This window comes from Oryctolagus cuniculus, chromosome 1, assembly GCF_051225735.1.
Source record: "Oryctolagus cuniculus isolate XC-2025 breed Fujian yellow rabbit chromosome 1, ASM5122573v1, whole genome shotgun sequence".
Lineage (NCBI taxonomy): Eukaryota > Metazoa > Chordata > Mammalia > Lagomorpha > Leporidae > Oryctolagus > Oryctolagus cuniculus.
The window spans coordinates 205391136-205410285 of NC_142867.1; the positions used below are offsets into that span (position 1 = coordinate 205391136).

Sequence of the window (19150 nt, forward strand, 5' to 3'; positions counted from 1 at the left end):
TGGGAACACAAGCATGCTGACCCATGTACTGCTTCCTAGAAAAAAAAAATCTATGGCATGAATTTAGGATTGACCCAGTCCTAAAGCAAAATTGGAAGCTGATAAGCCCTTCAGAACATAGAAGTACTGCTGAGCATTAAAAAAAAAAAAATTATTTGTTTACTTGAAAAGCAGAGTGGCCCGGCGCCGCAGCTCACTAGGCTAATGCTATGCCTGTGGCGCCGGTACCCTAGGTTCTAGTCCCGGTTGGGATGCCGGGTTCTGTCCCTGTTGTTCTTCTTAGACTAGCTCTCTACTGTGGCCCAGGAAGGCAGTGGAGGATGGCCCAAGTGCTTGGGCCCTGTACCCGCATGGGAGACCAGAAGGAAGCACCTGGCTTCTGATCAGCGTAGCGCCGGCCGCAGCAGCCATTGGAGGGTGAACCAATGGAAAAGGAAGACCTTTCTCTCTGTCTCTCTCTCTCATTGTCTAACTCTGCCTGAAAAAAAAAAAAGACAGAAAGAAAAAGAAAAAACAAAGAAAGAAAAAGAAAAGAAAAGCAGAGTAACAAAGAAAGAATATTCATCTGCTTCTTCACTCCACAAATGATCCCAACAGCAGGCATTAAGGAGGGCTAGGCTGAAGCCAGGAGCCTCAACTCCATCTGGATCCCCACATAGGAGGCAGGGATCAAAGTACATGTGCCATTGCTTACTTCCCTACAAGGAGCATTATAGGAAGGTGGGTAAGAAGCAGAAGAGCTGGGAGCCAGACCAGGATTCTGATATGGGTTGCAGGTATCAGGCAGTGATATAACCCTCTGTGCCTAGGTGCCTGCCCTACTGCAAGGCTTTTACAACTCATTCTTAAAAATTAAGGAATACCCTTCTCTGTTCTCCTCTTGGTTAATGTGGAGAAAGTGACAGGAGTGAAAACCATTCTCACGCTGACAATCAAAACTACCTGGATAAGTCATAAAATCACCTTTTTTGTCTTCGTTTTTATTAGATTGCTGAGAATGCAAGAATCTCAATGAATTAAACAATGAATTAAGCAGTGACAGCTTAGTTCTAGAAGACATGAAATTTTCTCTCCTCATACTTTCCATTATGAGAATGGAGCAAAAAATAAATCCTCATAAAGAAAAGCAAGGAGAAATCAACAGCAAACTCAATGTACTTTAAATGGATGTGTTTAATCGATCAGAATTCCAAGGAACACCAGCCACAGTAGAAGTCTTTCTGCCTTCTTGCTATAAGACATGACCATGTGTTCAGCAACAGAACTATCAAAGATCAGAGAAGGTCTGAAAGCTGAGAGAAATCCATCTAGGTTACAGGCCTTGTTATATAGTAAGGCAGCTGCCCTCCCCAGGATGAGTGCAGAGGGGCAGATTGGAGAGAGATTTCACCATGCTCAGAAAGACAGGGGCAGGAATGCTGTGTAAAGAAAGCTCCCTAGGGACCCTCCCTCCAGCAGGATTGGAAATCCTGTAGGAGGAAAACCTCCTACAGTCTGAAGAGCCAAAGACACAAAGATTTCCCCAGAAGGTTGCCAAAGCTGGGAGCTCTGGTTTTTCTGCTGAGTTAGGCCTAATCCCACATGCCAAATTATCTGAAGCCAGTGGGGCACAGAATCCACAAAGCTGCAGGGAAGCACAGACCCAGCTCAACCACTCGTGAGATTGTTTCGGCCCTAAGTCTAACAGCTGACAGAACAGGGGTGCTAGCATTTAGGTATTCGTTTGCATGTTGAATGTTTCCCAAAGGCCAAACGGTAATGGCATGTTGTCCAAAGTCTTAAGTGTATGGTACTAAGAAGATGGAAACTTCACCCAAGTATGGTGTTTGAAGATTCGGCTTTTGGAAAGTGACGGGATTGGATTGAATCCTTAGGGTAGAACTCTCTGGGCTGAATCATGGTGGTTTTCTAAGGAGAGACACAGACACTCTGGTGCTCCTTGCCATATGATACTCTGAGCCTTGTTGGGACTCTGCCATCAAGAGCACCTTCACCAGAGGCCAAGTCAGTGAGGCCTCCCTGAGCTTGGACTGTGAAACTCCAAAACCATGAGCCAAAATAAACCTGTTCTCATTATAAAGTTAGCTTCTCTTCTCTAAGGTATTTATTTCACCGTTGTAACATAAAGTTGACCAATACAAAGGCATGCTCTTTCCTGAAGGTAAATATTTATCTCCATCATTGTATTCATAAAAAATATTCAGGACTGGCCGGTGCCATGGCTCACTTGGCTAATCCTCTGCCTGCGGCACCAGCACCCCAGGTTCTAGTCCCAGTGGGGCGCCGGATTCTGTCCCGGTTGCTCTTCTTCCAGTCCAGATCTCTGCTGTGACCCAGGAAGGCTGTGGACGATGGCCCAAGTGCTTGGGCCAGGAGGAAGCACCTGGCTCCTGGCTTTGGATCCGCGCAGTACACCGGCCACAGTGGCCATTTGGGGGGTGAACCAATGGAAGGAAGACCTTTCTCTCTGTCTGTCTGTCTCTCTCTCTCTCTCTCTCTCACTGTCTAACTCTGCCTGTCAAAAAATAAAATAAAATAAATAAAATAAAAAATTCAGGATTCAATTTTTAAAAATTAAAAAGCACAAACTTAGTAGGTAAATGGATTTGTGATCATAATAAGAAAAAGAGGAAAAACAGAAATGGTTCAAGAGTTTAAATTATCAGACAGGAAATAGAACAAAGGGCCAGAAGAGTGAGGGGTTGGGCTAGGAATAGAAAACACTGAGGAGGAGTCAGAGCAGGTTAAAGTGTCTTTAGGTTTCTCTCCTGCTCCTGACACAAGGAGGCCTCAGTAGGAGTGCCTGAGAGGATCCTGGACCTTGAAGGCAGGCCTAGATGAAGGAGACCTAACAATAGAGGGGACTGGGCTAGGAATGTAAACACTAAGAGCATTAAACATTAAATACCTTGCAACCTTTTTAGAAACCACAATACTTTTTGGCTCACAGAGGGCCATGTTGTCTCTGGATCACGGTGTCTGGTATCTCCACTGAAAAACTCAAAGGCAAGGTGCTAATATCTGAAAGCTCAATCTTTCACATATCTGGGAGCTGATGCTGGCCTACAACTGAGAGTGTCATTTCAGGTACATATGGGCTCACTGGGGTCCCCTACAAGGACTATTTTGGCCTTTCTCATGGCATAGTGGTGGGTGAGAAGATCAAGTATCCCTAGAGACAGAACCAAGTGTAAGCTGCAGACCTTTTCTAGCCTAGCCTTGGAAGTCACATAGCATAATCTCTGCCATTTATATAGGTTAGAGCAGCCACAAGCCTCCAATAAAATTCAAGTGGAGAGAACACAGATCCCTGACTTATAATACCAATTATATTATTGTGGGGAGCAACTCGGACTAGACTAAGTTACTGGAATTAAGACTTATTCTATGCATCTGCTCTCCCACAATATGGCGCTGGGAGAGGAGGAAACAGCTTCTACACAGCTGCCTTTCACCAACTTGACAAGCTGCAGGAGCTGCTCCTGATTGGAGGAGAGCAGCGTACTTGGCGTGTGGGTAGCAGAGTTGGGACTGGTGGAAGAGGACTATAAAGGAGGAGAGAGACAACATGCACAAGGAACATCTATCTGAAGGAACACCTGTGCAGCCCCCGAGAGAGCCGGCCGGCGGTGTGCCGCTCCCCCGCGGAAGTGGGGAAAGTGGCTAAGGGGAATCGCCCTTCCACGGAGGTGGAAGGGTTGGTAGCCAACCCGGGAAGAACCAGCAGCAAACCCGGGGAGGGCCGAGCAGACAAAAGAACAGCACATGGTCTTGTGTCATTACTCCACGAAGACGGGGAGCGACATAATGGTGCCGTGACTCGGATAGGCAACCTAGGAGTGAAGAAATGGGAAAAAGTGGGAAAATACCAGAGAGAGAGACTAGAAGAGCCTAGGGAAAAGCCGGACGGACAAGGTGCCGGAAGAAGCTATCGAAAGCCTAGGCATAGACTCGGATATGGACTACGGGGAGAAGCTGAGAGAAATCTCTAAGGTTGAAAGCGAAAGTGAAAGCTAGAACAAACAGACTTGGATGCGGACTGTGGGGAGAAACCGGGAGAAATGAGAGGGGAATATTGTTGTTGGAAGAAAAGTTAGGGAAACATACAGGGTAGAGAAAAATGTTAGGGAAATTGAAGCCACAGGGGCAGGCCAAGGCGGAGACGTAAGCTATCTTGGAATTCTTCAAGTCAGCCCGGGGAGGTGAAAATCTGGAACCAGAGGCAGAGACATGGGCCGCCAGGTTGGAATTCGCCAGGTTAGCCCGGGGAACTTGGACTGAATGCCGGTGGCAGAAACGTGAGCTGGGCTGTGTGACTCGCGGAAGCCGCCGTGCGCAGAGAGAGCGCGTGGGGCACAAGTGGGGAGAGCACACGGGGCACGGATAGATAGGGAACGTGGGGCTAGTGCGAAGGCCGTGGTGCGGGCGCGAAGGCCGTGGAGACCGCGGAGCGCGCGAAGCCAAGCCGTGCAGAGCCAGGAACCCGCAGCAGGGCGGGCGCTGGGAAGCCGCGCAGATGAGAGAAGCGCGGGCTGAAGCTGCGCAGAGCCGGGAACCCGCCGCGGGGCGAGGCGCCAAGAAGCAGCCTCGGGGCAGGCGCCGGGATGCCGCAGGGATAAGAGAAACAGAAGTTTAGAAGTAAAATGAGAGAAATAGGAATGCTGGTAGATAGAAATAAAATAGGAGAAATAGGAATGCCCGGAGGTAGAGAAATAGAGAAAAACAAGGCCTCCCCACACCATGGCAATGAGAGAGCTTGGATTCGGTCTGCCTGATTAGTAAGACGATAAGCACCTGCTGGCGGCTAGTAGCTTACCCGCTGCAGGTCACCGAAGACAGGCACGTTATCAACACCAATAAGTCTCCCCACAATACGGCAATGAGAAGGCTTGGATTCGGTTTGCCTGATTGGTAGGGCTTGTAAGCACCTGCAGGCAGTTCTAGCAGAGCAGAGCATGCGCTGCAGGGCACCAAACACAGGCACGCATCAGCGCCTAAAAACCTCCTCACAACATGGTGAAGAGAGGACCCGGATTCGGTTTGCCTGATTGGTATGGCTTGTAAGCACCTGTGGGCAACTCTAGCAAGCAGAGCAGAGTGTGTGCCGCGGGGCACCGAAGACAGGCAGGTATCAACACCAAAAAATAAAAAGAAAGGGGGATCTGTGGAGAGCAACTGGGAGCAACTCGGACTAGACTAAGTTACTGGAATTAAGACTTATTCTATGCATCTACTCTCCCACAATATGGCGCTGGGAGAGGAGGAAACAGCTTCTACACAGCTGCCTTTCACCAACTTGACAAGCTGCAGGAGCTGCTCCTGATTGGAGGAGAGCAGCGTACTTGGCGTGTGGGTAGCAGAGTTGGGACTGGTGGAAGAGGACTATAAAGGAGGAGAGAGACAACATGCACAAGGAACATCTATCTGAAGGAACACCTGTGCAGCCCCCGAGAGAGCCGGCCGGCGGTGTGCCGCTCCCCCGCGGAAGTGGGGAAAGTGGCTAAGGGGAATCGCCCTTCCACGGAGGTGGAAGGGTTGGTAGCCAACCCGGGAAGAACCAGCAGCAAACCCGGGGAGGGCCGAGCAGACAAAAGAACAGCACAGGGTCTTGTGTCGTTCCTCCACGAAGACGGGGAGCGACATAATGGTGCCGTGACTCGGATAGGCAACCTAGGAGTGAAGAAATGGGAAAAAGTGGGAAAATACCAGAGAGAGAGACTAGAAGAGCCTAGGGAAAAGCCGGACAGACAAGGTGCCGGAAGAAGCTATCGAAAGCCTAGGCATAGACTCGGATATGGACTACGGGGAGAAGCTGAGAGAAATCTCTAAGGTTGAAAGCGAAAGTGAAAGCTAGAACAAACAGACTTGGATGCGGACTGTGGGGAGAAACCGGGAGAAATGAGAGGGGAATATTGTTGTTGGAAGAAAAGTTAGGGAAACATACCGGGTAGAGAAAAATGTTAGGGAAATTGAAGCCACGGGGGCAGGCCAAGGCGGAGACGTAAGCTATCTTGGAATTCTTCAAGTCAGCCCGGGGAGGTGAAAATCTGGAACCAGAGGCAGAGACGTGGGCCGCCAGGTTGGAATTCGCCAGGTTAGCCCGGGGAACTTGGACTGAATGCCGGTGGCAGAAACGTGAGCTGGGCTGTGTGACTCGTGGAAGCCGCCACGCGCAGAGAGAGCGCGTGGGGCACAAGTGGGGAGAGCACACGGGGCACGGATAGATAGGGAACGTGGGGCTAGTGCGAAGGCCGTGGTGCGGGCGCGAAGGCCGTGGAGACCGCGGAGCGCGCGAAGCCAAGCCGTGCAGAGCCAGGAACCCGCAGCAGGGCGGGCGCTGGGAAGCCGCGCAGATGAGAGAAGCGCGGGCTGAAGCTGCGCAGAGCCGGGAACCCGCCGCGGGGCGAGGCGCCGAGAAGCAGCCTCGGGGCGGGCGCCGGGATGCCGCAGGGATAAGAGAAACAGAAGTTTAGAAGTAAAATGAGAGAAATAGGAATGCTGGTAGATAGAAATAAAATAGGAGAAATAGGAATGCCCGGAGGTAGAGAAATAGAGAAAAACAAGGCCTCCCCACACCATGGCAATGAGAGAGCTTGGATTCGGTCTGCCTGATTAGTAAGACGATAAGCACCTGCTGGCGGCTAGTAGCTTACCCGCTGCAGGTCACCGAAGACAGGCACGTTATCAACACCAATAAGTCTCCCCACAATACGGCAATGAGAAGGCTTGGATTCGGTTTGCCTGATTGGTAGGGCTTGTAAGCACCTGCAGGCAGTTCTAGCAGAGCAGAGCATGCGCTGCAGGGCACCAAACACAGGCACGCATCAGCGCCTAAAAACCTCCTCACAACATGGTGAAGAGAGGACCCGGATTCGGTTTGCCTGATTGGTATGGCTTGTAAGCACCTGTGGGCAACTCTAGCAAGCAGAGCAGAGTGTGTGCCGTGGGGCACCGAAGACAGGCAGGTATCAACACCAAAAAATAAAAAGAAAGGGGGATCTGTGGAGAGCAACTGGGAGCAACTCGGACTAGACTAAGTTACTGGAATTAAGACTTATTCTATGCATCTACTCTCCCACAATATGGCGCTGGGAGAGGAGGAAACAGCTTCTACACAGCTGCCTTTCACCAACTTGACAAGCTGCAGGAGCTGCTCCTGATTGGAGGAGAGCAGCGTACTTGGCGTGTGGGTAGCAGAGTTGGGACTGGTGGAAGAGGACTATAAAGGAGGAGAGAGACAACATGCACAAGGAACATCTATCTGAAGGAACACCTGTGCAGCCCCCGAGAGAGCCGGCCGGCGGTGTGCCGCTCCCCCGCGGAAGTGGGGAAAGTGGCTAAGGGGAATCGCCCTTCCACGGAGGTGGAAGGGTTGGTAGCCAACCCGGGAAGAACCAGCAGCAAACCCGGGAAGGGCCGAGCAGACAAAAGAACAGCGCAGGGTCTTGTGTCGTTCCTCCACGAAGAGGGGGAGTACACACAGTACACACAGTACAGTAGAAGTTGATGGCCCAGGTGCTTGGGCCCTGCACCCCATGGGAGACCAGGAAAAGCACCTGGCTCCTGGCTCCTGCCATTGGATCAGCGCGGTGCGCAGGCCGCAGCATGCCGACCGCAGCAGCCATTGGAGGGTGAACCAACAGCAAAGGAAGACCTTTCTCTCTGTCTCTCTCTCACTGTCCACTCTGCCTGTCAAAAAAAAAAAATTGGATTAAACACCCCATTTAGAAAACATGTTGTCAGACTAGAAAAAAGCAAGTTTGCTGTTTTTCAGATACACCTTTTCAAGAGACAGGGAAGAACAATATATGCAACATAATCATGGAATATATATAAAAGCTAATGGAGCTATATTTATCCATTTAGCTGATATATTCTTCATATATATATATATGGATTTATTTGAGAGGCAGAGTTAGAAAAGAGAGGGAGAGAGAGAGATTTACATTTTTTTTAAAAAAGATTTTATTTTACTTGAAAGTCACAGTTATAGCCGGCACCGCGGCTCACTAAGCTAATCCTCTGCCTTGAGGCGCCGGTACACCGGGTTCTAGCCCCGGTCGGAATGCTGGATTCTGTCCCAGTTGCCCCTCTTCCAGGCAGGTTGCCTCTCTGCTGTGGCCTGGGAGTGCCGTGGAGGATGGCCCAAGTGCTTGGGCCCTGCACCCCATGGGAGACCAGGAGAAGCACCTGGCTCCTGGCTCATGCCTTCGGATAGGCGCGGTGTACCGGCCAAAGCGGCCATTGGAGGGTGAACCAACGGCAAAAAGGAAGACCTTTCTCTCTCACTCTCTCTCTCTCTCTCTCTCTCACTGTCCACTCTGCCTGTAAAAAAAAAAAAAGTCACAGTTACACAGAGAGAGAAGGAGAGGTGGCGGGAGGGTGTTACATCTGCTGATTCACTCCCCAGATGGCTACAAAGGCCAGAGCTGTGCCAATCCAAAGCCAGGAGCCAGGAGGCTCTTCTGGGACTTCCACGTGGGTGCAAGGGCCCAAGGACTTGGGCCATCCTCAACTGCTTTCCCATATTCTGCTGCTTTCCCATGTTATAGCAGAGAGCTGGATTGGAAGTGGAGCAGCCAGAACTCGAACTGGCACCCACATGGGATGCCAGCACTGCAGGCAATGGCTTTACCTGCTACGCCACAGCGCAGGCCCCTAAATGGTATATTCTTACACAGTAATATATTTATATATCAACTGAGCTTTCAAGACAAATTATGTAGAGAAGATGTGCAGACTAATCAAAATACATACAGCAAAATCAATAAAACTCAAGAAAAATTCACAATAATTAATGATTTTAACACTTGTCTCTCAGTAACTCACACTTCAGGAACATTTGAAAAAAATCAGTAAGAAACAGACTATTAGAACACTTCCAACCAAGTCAGGCTAAATGGCATTCACAAGACACTACGCCCCAAAATCACAGGATAGTCAAACTTTCTAATGAAGCCAGGGTACCAGTTTCTGATTATAACACAGGAAACTGGATGTTGGGGTTATTGGTGATGGAAGAAATCACAAAGGAAATAGGAAAATAACTGAATCACTGTAAACAAAATAATTCCAAATTCTTGCCAATTTAATTCTGCCCTGAAGGGTACCAGTCTTCCCTGCACACACTCACACGCTGCCATCTCATGCTTGGTGGGTTCCAGCCTGCCCTTCTGCTCCATATCCATCTTCCCCTCCCAGGTGCCTGCTGGGAAGACTTCAAGCTCCAAACTCCAGCATCAGATACAAAGATCACAACCTTTCAGAGACTAGTAAACCAAATTCCCACAAATGTCTAGGATCAAATCCTCTAACAAGTGCGTTTTAGTGGAACTGAGGAGCCTAGAGAAAAGATTATGTATCTTCCATTGTGATTTCAAGCAAGTTAAGTTCTGGAACTGCCAATGGATTTACCATGTGTCAATGCTTGTGAAGTTCTAGAGAGAAAAGGTAACACAGTACAGTAGAAGTTGAGAGCAGTAGGGTTGAGGAAGGAGGACACACGTGGAGTGGTGGTTGAAGGAAGGTTCAAGGGAGATTTGCTTTGAGCCCAGTTTTGGGTTACTCCAGAGCTGACTTTCATACAATAATCCAAGAGCACATAGTTCATTTTGAGGGAATTCTAGGAAACATCAGCAGAGAAGTAAGAAGTCTCCAATAAATGGTTGGTTAAGGGCTGCTCCTGGTGGTGGTGAGGGTCGGGATTGGGAGGTATACATTAAATTTCCACCATTTCTGGCCTGTTGTGCTGAGAGGCAAGGCTGACACTGGGGATCTGAGAAAACCATCAGGCAGAGAAATTCAAGTTCTGGATGCTATGACTCAGGTTTACTAATGTGGTTAAGGAAGTCTATAAGGACAAAGCATTGACAACATCTGCTAATGCTTGGGTGTGTGTGTGTGTGTGTGTGTGTGTGCATTTGCGCAGAAAGAAGAGAAAGGGAAAGGAGACAGATGCATGTATGAACTAATGTTAATGAGAATGAGCCTGCAGAGAGAGAAATACTGAGAATAAGGATTTAGTTGCTTCTGTCAGAAAAGCTTAATAAGTGATTTGATAGCTCAGAAGTACCGTATCTCACTTGTTACAAAATCCAAGAAACTGAATATTTAAGGTCACAGAGAAACACAACACAGAGTCAGGAATGGAATTTATATCTGCAACTTGTAGTCAAAACAGATTAGTACCGCAACAAGAATGTATTAAGAGTTTACATGTGACAGTCACTACAGGATTAGACACAGTTCCCTGCTCTACATAAGCTTAGGGTATAGTGTGCTTTCTGAACATTATCCCTTAAACTTCTACTTAACAGGCACAGGTATCCATCCATGTACTCAAGCAAAGAAATTAATGGCAAAGCCATAACTTTACTTCAACTTATACTTTGCTTTTTAGATATGTTTTTAAAATGGTTTATTGAATTTCACTGCCACAACGCATGTCTGAGTTGCAAGAGTAGGATTACATGTAGATAAGACCTCAATATTATTTTCACAGAAGGTAATTCTAATGTCATTAGTCTTACATTAAAAGAGAACTATTCCTTCAAGAAAATATGAATAGATCTAGGGTTCAATTTCCCAGACTAAGGGGGTTTCTTCTATAAAACACTAGGAAATAACATTTTTAAAAAAGGAAGTATTGAAAAGAATGGGAGAGAAAGAAAAAGAGAAGTTAAATAGTGTCGCTCGCTCCGCAGGCTCACGGAGGAGCGGCAACTGATTTGCTGTTGTTTCTTTCCCTGGTCCTCCCCAGATTAGCTGCCGCCCCCCCACCCCTCGCCTCTGCAGAGGGATGGCACCCCCGCCGCTTCCCCTGCTTCTGCAGAGGAGCAGCACACCGCCAGCCGGCTCTCTCAGGGGTTCCTCATATGTTCCTCCTGCATGTTGTCTCTCTCCTCCTTTACAGTCCTCTTCCACCAATCCCGACTCTGCTGGCATTCTCTCCCCACGCACTGAGCACGCTGTTCTCCTCCAATCAGGGGAGGATCAGCTCCTGCAGCTTGTTAGTCGAATTGGTGAGGCAGCTGTGTGGAAGTTGTTTACTCCCTCTCAGCGCCATATGGTGGGAGATCAGATGCATAGAATTAGTCTTAATCATCTCAGTGGTTAGTCCAGTCTCGGTAGTTTCAGTACTTATTTGTCCATATTCTCAGTACTTATTTGTCTCCCGGGTGCCCCGCCATGTTGCGGCAGACGGGCCCTGCTCCCACAAAACAGTTTATTAGCCTTTTCCCCAAAAATACAAATTCTACCTCAATAGTCTCAGTAATAGTAAGCCCCGATGGACAAAATTTCTAAGCAAAATCTGACTGAAAAGACACCCTTATCTGAGCACTACTGGGAATTCCACAGCTCCTGAGATTAGGAAATCAGAAGAAAGACTATTTGTCCTCCCTAAATGCTAAATTCCAAACACAGGAGAAATGCTGCTGTTGATTTACAACTCAAGAGTTGAAAATTTAAGCTGTTTCCAATCAGCCCAGAAGAAATAAGCCTGAGTGCAAACCTGACTCTTTCCTCTGAGCCTTCTTTTCCAGCTGTAGAGGAAAAAACAACACTACACCCAGTTACCACGATGGTCAAAACCTCAAATATCTGCTGCAGTCTAACACAGTTAACAGCACAAGCTTACTCTCCACTCCCTGCTCTAGTTTTCTATTAGCTTTTGTAATTTATTTTTTTAAATTTACTCATTTAAAAGGCAGTGACAGGGAGTGATAGAAAGGTCTTCCATTTGCTGGTTCACTCCTCAGGTGGCTACAGTGGCTTGGGCTGGGCCAGACTGAAGCCAGGAGGCCAAAAACTGCATCTGGGTCTCCCACATGGGTGGCAGGCCTTCCCAGGTGCATTAGCAGAGAGCTAAATCAGAAGTGGAACAGCTGGGACTCGAACCCACACTCTGATATGGAATGCCAGTGATGCATGTGACGGCTTAACCTGCCACACCACAATACCATCCCTAACATGTGGCATTTGGCACATCAGTTAAGACACTGCTTGAGACAGTCACATCCCAAATTGGAGTACCTGGGTTCAAGTCCTGAATCCCCTTCTGATTCCAGGATCCTACTAATGCACACTCTGAGAGACAGCAGCTGATGGCTCCACTTGGGTCCCTGCTGCACACTGGAAACCCTAAACTGAGTTCCCAGATTCTGACTTCATCTTGGCCCAGCCCCAGCTGTTGTAGGTATTTGGACTGTGAAGCTGCATTCGGAGATTTCTGATTTCTCTCTTTGCCTTTCAATAAATAAACATTTAAAAAATGTATTAAGCGTAGCCCTCTTCTATTTTCCCTTTTTTCATTATCTATCTTAAACAATCCCTTCACCTTTCTCACATATTTTATTAAGTTTCTTATTAACTAATCAAACAACTTGTTTGACCTTTCTTGGCACTGATTGGGCATATCTTTCCACTACAAGTAAAAAGAAGTCAAGGTGATTATTAAACAACTCTGATTTGGAAATGCATAAATAATGAAAATAAAATGTTAGTGATTGTTTTTTAATATCTAGAAAAGGATTAATTTCATTTGTAATCAGAAAAATGCAAATTTAAATCATGGGGTATATGCCACAAGATTTACAAAAATTCAATATTCTGAAATTAAGTCTGAGGACTCCTAAGCTTTCTGTGTCAGCTTTTCATTACTACAATGAATTGCCTGAGGCAAGCTACTTAAAAAGGAAAAATGCTTATTTAACTCACAGTTTTGGAGGCTGAAGGTCCAAATGGCACAATGCAGGTCCTATCTCTGGTGAGCAGCAGATGGCAAATGGTAGCGTGAATAGAAAGCAAGAATCACATGGTGAGGGTTTTATTAACAAGTCTCTCCCAAGTACCTCCTAAGGGCACACCTCAAGGACCTAAGGTCATCTCAAAGCCCCACCTCCCAAAAGCTCCAGCACCTCCTAAGAGCACCACCCTGGGGAAGAGATCTTTACTACCTGGGCCTTTGCGGATTTTCACATTCAAAGCATGGCAGAAGAAGATCATCAAGTAGATCAAGACTTCTAAGGGAATATGAATAGGCAACACAGTTGTAGAAAGCAATCTGGCATCCTCTAGTAAATGTAACAACATGAATAACGTTTGATCTAACAATTCAAATTTTAGAGATACACCCAACATAAATGTGTGCTCAAGTATAGTAGGAAATCTATACAAGAATGTTCATAGCATTATTTTGCAAGATACGAAAAAACCAGAAGCAATAAAATATCTATTAACAATCAAATGAAAGAATATTGACACACTCATACAGAATACTGTAACAGAAAAGCTGATAAATCTCACAAACCTAAGAGTTTAGAAGTCAGTCATAAATGAATATACACAATCATAAATTTATATTGCAAATTTAAATTATAGGCCAAACTTTTGGAGTAAATGTTAAACAAAAGCAAAAAAAATTTTACCAAAAGAATCAGGATTGTGATGAAAAATGATTGATATAGTTAACAATGATAGTTTACAAGTAAATGAATGGAAAAAAATATTTACCAAACAAGGGAAAGCATATTAATTGCAGATAAAGTAGATTTCAAGGCCAAGAATGCATAGAGAGAGATACTGATGACATTTTGAAATTCACAAGTTCTAATAATACATTTTAAAATATATGGAGCAGGGACTGGTGCTGTGGCGGAGCAGGTCAAACTGCTATGAAATTGTTATCAGAAAAGCCTAGCAGAAACACTCGAAACATTGTTCTTAGTAATGAATTTTTGGATAGGATCCCCAAAACAACAGCAACAAAAGCAAAACAGGACAATGAGATTATATCAAACTCAGAAGCTTCTGTAAAGAAATTTATCTATACACACAGCTAACTGATTTTTGTCAAAGGTGCCAAGAGTACACATTGGAGAAATGAGTCTTTTCAATAAATAATACTGGCAAAACTGTCTATACATATGTAAAATGCAATTAGACCCCTACTTTTCATCATGTATAAAAATCATCTCAAGACAGGCCAAAAGACCTAATTATAAGAATTGAAACTAGGAAATTGCTAGCAGAAAATCTAGGAGAAACACTTGGAAACATTGTTCTTAGCAACTTATTTTTGGATAGGACCCCAAAAACAGCAGCAACAAAAGCCAAACAGGACAAATGAGATTATATCAAACTCAGAAGCTTCTGTACAAAAAGGAAAGAATCAAGAGGGGTGAGACATCCAATAGAATGGTAGAAAATATTTGTAAACTACTTATTGGACAAAGTATAATATCCACAATATGTCAGAAACTGAAAAACCAACAAAACCCCCATTCCAGTTAAGAATGAGATTAAAGGATCTGAATAGACAGTTCTCAAAAGAAGAAATACAAATGGCTAACAGATACACGAAAAAATGCTCAGTATCACTAGCCATCAGAAACCTATACATCAAAAAGCACTTTGCCTCATCACTCATGCAATGACTATTATCAAAAAGAAAGATACATCCAAAGGCATGAAATTATTATATCATAGAGTTACCTGCTCAAGATATGGGGTCAACCATGGAGTCCATCATCAGACAAATGGATGAGGAAATGTGATATATATATATGCAACGAAATACTATTCAGCCACCAAAAATAAAATCCCATCATGTGCAGCAAAATGAATGGAACTAGAGGACATCCTGTTAGCAAAGTCAAGTCAGATACACAAAAACAAAGACAGCACTCTCAATCATGTTGGAGTTTAAAAAAAGCCTCCATATAAACATAGAAAGTTGAACACTAGAGGCTGGGAGGGTTGAGATAGTTTGGACAAAAAAAAAAATAGGGGAAGTTGGGTGTGGTTTATAGATTGTGACAGATATACTAATATAAGATGTAACTAATAGGGGAAGCTGCTGAGTGTCAGGTATGAGAACCCATTGCACAACTCTACAATTATTATTTTATAAGTTTAAAACCATGTTGAAAAAGCAAAAAAAGCCATTTAGAAGCCCAACAGAATATTGAATAATTACATAACAACTGATTATGAAATAATATATTAACCAAATTTGCTATTTTTAAGACAATTTAAAGGTAAGGAGAACTGCTTATTACTGACCTGGGTAATGGCTGGATAACAGATTCAGTTTGTGCCCTGGAGGTTCTCCCTTTGTCAGTTTAGAACTGAGTGCCAGAGGTCATCAGTAACTCTATCAGGGTCAGGCCTAAAGATAAGAGATCTGGGGATCCAAACTTACTTGCACAACCCTGAGGGCAAACCACCAAAGTCTTACATTTTGCATCTTAGGTGCCTCTCTGGTACTCTAGTCCTGGTCTGGACTCTACATGTAACTGAATCCAAAAATTCAGACTTTATGTGTCCAGATAATCACAGAAAATCAATCTTGATGCTTACTTGTAGAAGCTTGAGTAAAAAGAGAGAGAAACAGAGAATATGAATAAATAAAACAGGTACAAAGTCAGAGAGAACAGTCTACTCGTTTTCACATTCCTGTTTGCAGCCGCTCCAAAGCATCAGCTATGCTTGGGTTCCTTGAGATACTTTGGCATCCTCATACACAATCTCATTTATACCAACTTCAGTTGCCTATGTTACTTGTAAGCAAAGTATCAACCAGCTCAACTTTACATTTTACAAACTCAGAATAGTTAAGTCTGCAAGGTCATATCAAGATCTTGATGATGACATGCCTGGTTTTCTGACTTAGAAATGGTTTTCTTTTTTTTTTACTGGTCCAACAGATTATGATTCCTTAGTCACAATCACAAGTGCTTACCCCTCAGAGCCCTTACGATCTTAGGTCAGAATCACGGGGAGCCGGCATGTAGCATGGTGGGTAAAGCCACCACCTGCAATGCCAGCATCTCATATGGGTGTGGGTTCATGTCCCTGAAGCTGCTCTTCTGATTCAGCTCTCTGTTAAAGGTCTGGGAAAATAGCGGAGGATGGTCCACATGTTCAGGCCCCTGCCACTAGTGTGGGAGACACAGATGAATCTCTTGCCTTCAGCCTGACCCAGCCTTGGATGTTGTGGCCTTTTGGGGAGTGAAGCAGAGAATGGAAGTTCTCTTTTTCTGTCTCTCTCTCTCTCTGAAACTCTGACTTTCAAATAAATAAATAAATCTTTGAAGAAAAAAGGATCATATATGCTGTGTATTCTCTGCCCTGCTAATGTGTAAATTTCTTGAAGGCAGAATCCTGTCCAATTTCTCTGTCACTTTCAGGGACTAGGGAGCCCTTCATTTTCCATGTGTTTATAAATGGTTACTGACTGTTTTCTCTTTTCTCTCTTCTTATAAACTCTTTCATCTTTTTCCCCAAATTTTTTTTACCTCATTATAATTTTGTTTTGTTGTTGTTCCTCAGTCTGATCTCTGCAATGTTATCAGACAATTCTCTATATAACTCAAAAATCATTGCGGCTGGCACCATGGTGCACTAGATAAATACTCCACCTGCGGTGCCGGCATCCCACATGGGTGCAGGGTTCTAGGCCCTATTGATCCTCTTACAGTAGAGCTATATGCTGTGGTGATATAGGCGGGCAGATAGGATAAAATCAGTTAGATTTGTGTGCCGTGTGATCTCATGCCTCTACCTGATCCTACCTGTAGGCCCACCTGCCAATCAGACTACGTAACCACTCCCCCTTTGGGAATCAACAGAAGTCTGGGAGCATGGTAGGCCCATCCCTTGTGGCCCTGGGGCACATGGCCTTCAGGCTGCCCGCTCTCTGCTTTCATTCCTGCACGCTTGCTCCACATGGCTCATGGCCTGCTCTCTGCCTTTGCTTTGCTGCCACGCTAAGCTCCCTGTGGCTGCTCATAACCATTCGCTTGCTCCATGTGGCTCGCTCCTAGCCTGCTCTCTGCCTGGTAATAAAAGGCTTAAAACATACCATGTTGTCTGGTCTACTTGAGCCAGGATTCAGAATTATTCTCTGAATAAGTAGCAAGAACCCACAGGATTATTAATGTTGAAAATTATTAATAAGCAGGATGGTATCAGTGGTATATGAAATTACTAAACAAGAAACAAAAATCTATTCTCTTTAGGAACCTGCTTTCTTCATCACAAGCATTTCCTCAGGCGGCACAAATAGGAGCATCGCCATGCCAGACCACCTCTCCCTACTCCCTTGTACTAAATTCCATAAAAAAAACTCCTAAGTCCAGAAATAATCTGTTCACAAATTTCCATTATCTGCTACCTTTGTTTTGCATCCAAGTTGTGCATGGTGCCTCCAAAATGGCCCTAATAATCTCTTGGTTAGATGGATGTACCTAACCTAATTGCACATTTATGAGCAATAAGTCACGTGGGTTGGTGATTGCTAGTCCCTCAGAAAACTTATTACCTACAGAGATGACAGAAATACACATAGCAAAATGCCAAGTCTTTCCATGCGCACTGCCAACAACTGTCCGAGAACAGGCCTTTTGACCAGGCAATCACAGCCCTGACTCCCCAGATACTCACTGTGAGTTCAGTGGCAAAGCAATCTAAAGCAGATCTGCAGAACGTAGATGTCAATTTATGAGCACCCATTGCTTGCTTACCTGTTGCTTGCAAACGTACAAGTACTTAATTCAAAACACCTAGCATACTGTTGAACCTGTCTCCACAGAAACCATCAGCTGCTCCTCTTTGTGAGTCCAGTGACAAGCCTGCATGCCAGCAGGTGCTACGCCAGAGTCAGGCATCTGCCTCCAGTTATCTTTCAGCCCAGGTGTTCACACTGGAGTCTGACATCACAAGCTTTCTCACTCGACGACTCCTCTCATCTCCTGGCTTTAGTTTCCTCTGCCTCACTCAAGTTCCTTTTCTATTTCATCCTCTGAGTTAATTCTCTCTCATGCTCAGATTTTTTTTTATCTATTGGAAAGGCAGAGTTACAGAGGTACAGAGGCAAAGGCAGAGAGTGAGAGAGAAAGTGAGAGAGAGAGAGAGAGAGGTCTTCCATCTGCTGGTTCACTCCCCAAATGGTGGCAGTGGCTGGAGTTGGGCCATCAGGAGCCTGGAGCTTCAGGTCTCCCATGCAGGTGTGGAGGCCCAAGGACTTGGACCATCTTCTACTGCTTTCCCAGGCTATAGCAGAGAGCTGGATCAAAAGTGGAGCAGCCGGGATTCAAACAAGCACAAATATGGGGATGCCAGCACTACAGGCAGCGGCTTTACCTGCTACGCCATGGTGCTGGTCCCGAGTCAATCGTCTCTTAAGCAGCTTCCTCTGTAACAGTCCTTTGATGGCAAGCCCCAAATAAGCATCTTTGTGGAAGTGTGGACTGGAATATGTTTAGTGCACCTGTGTTTAGCAGCTAAGTTAAGACTTAGGCAACTAACTTAGTTTCAGAAGTCAGCCAGGTTAAACTTCCTGCCTAAAAGAAAAATCAGTCCTTTTTTGAAGAATACAGTAAAGTTTCTAAAAGGATCTTCAGTAATGAACAGAACATAGTTCAAAAGTACTCTATACCTGAAAAATGTGAAATGTATAACAGTTTCCAATAAAAGAAAAACAGGTTAGAAGCCAAACTCAATATAATCCAAATGTTGGTAGTAAACAGACATGGGTTTAAAAAACAAGATTAATTAATTTATTTGAAAGACAGGGGAGACAGAGATCTTCCATCCACTGGTTCTCTCCTCAAGTGGCCACAACCGCCTGGAAGCCGAAGCCAGGAGCTCATCTGGGTTTCCCACTTGGCCCACTCCCGCTGCCCTCCCAGGGGCATTAGCCAGGAGTTGGATCAGGAGCAGCTGGGACACAAACCAGCAACCACATGGTATTGGTAACTTTTGTCAGAAACATGGGTAACAAGAAAATTACCTCAAGGCCTGCATCAATCTCTTGATTTTATTGATATTTTTGGATGAGCCTAAAATAAATCACAAATTAAAGGTGGCAAAACAAAGCTAGAAAAAAATTCCTTCCTACATTTGAGTTACAAAACGATCTCAAAATGTCTGCTTCATGTCTACTTTATCATAATAAAAAGGTCAGAATCTTCTGCAAAGTTTCATACATGTAATGTTAACCAACAAAAAATACAGAATTCATTTGTATTTTATTTTTTAAATTTATTTATTTATTTGAAAGGCAGAGTTACAGAGTGGTAGAGAAAGAGAGAGAGGTCTTCCATCTGCTGGTTCACTCCCCAGATGGCTGCAATGGCCGGAGCTGGGC

The 19150-nt window shown here is 45.1% G+C and overlaps 1 protein-coding gene across 3 annotated transcripts in view; it reads right to left on the minus strand.

Annotated features, from left to right (window-relative positions):
* The window catches only part of LOC100350133 (bile acid-CoA:amino acid N-acyltransferase), a 32633-nt gene extending 15078 nt beyond the window's left edge, over window positions 1–17555 (minus strand). The window contains exons 1-4 of one of the 3 annotated variants that reach the window (XM_089301324.1): window positions 17446–17529; window positions 15064–15169; window positions 12957–13022; window positions 12718–12763 (exon numbers count right to left, since the gene is read on the minus strand). The gene's annotated coding sequence lies outside the window, so the exon portion shown is untranslated. Of the gene's footprint in view, window positions 1–12717; window positions 12764–12956; window positions 13023–15063; window positions 15170–17445 lie in introns of all 3 variants that reach the window. The other 2 variants (XM_008260135.5, XM_089301330.1) reach the window with 2 other exon arrangements.
* Between the last annotated feature and the right edge of the window lie 1595 nt (window positions 17556–19150).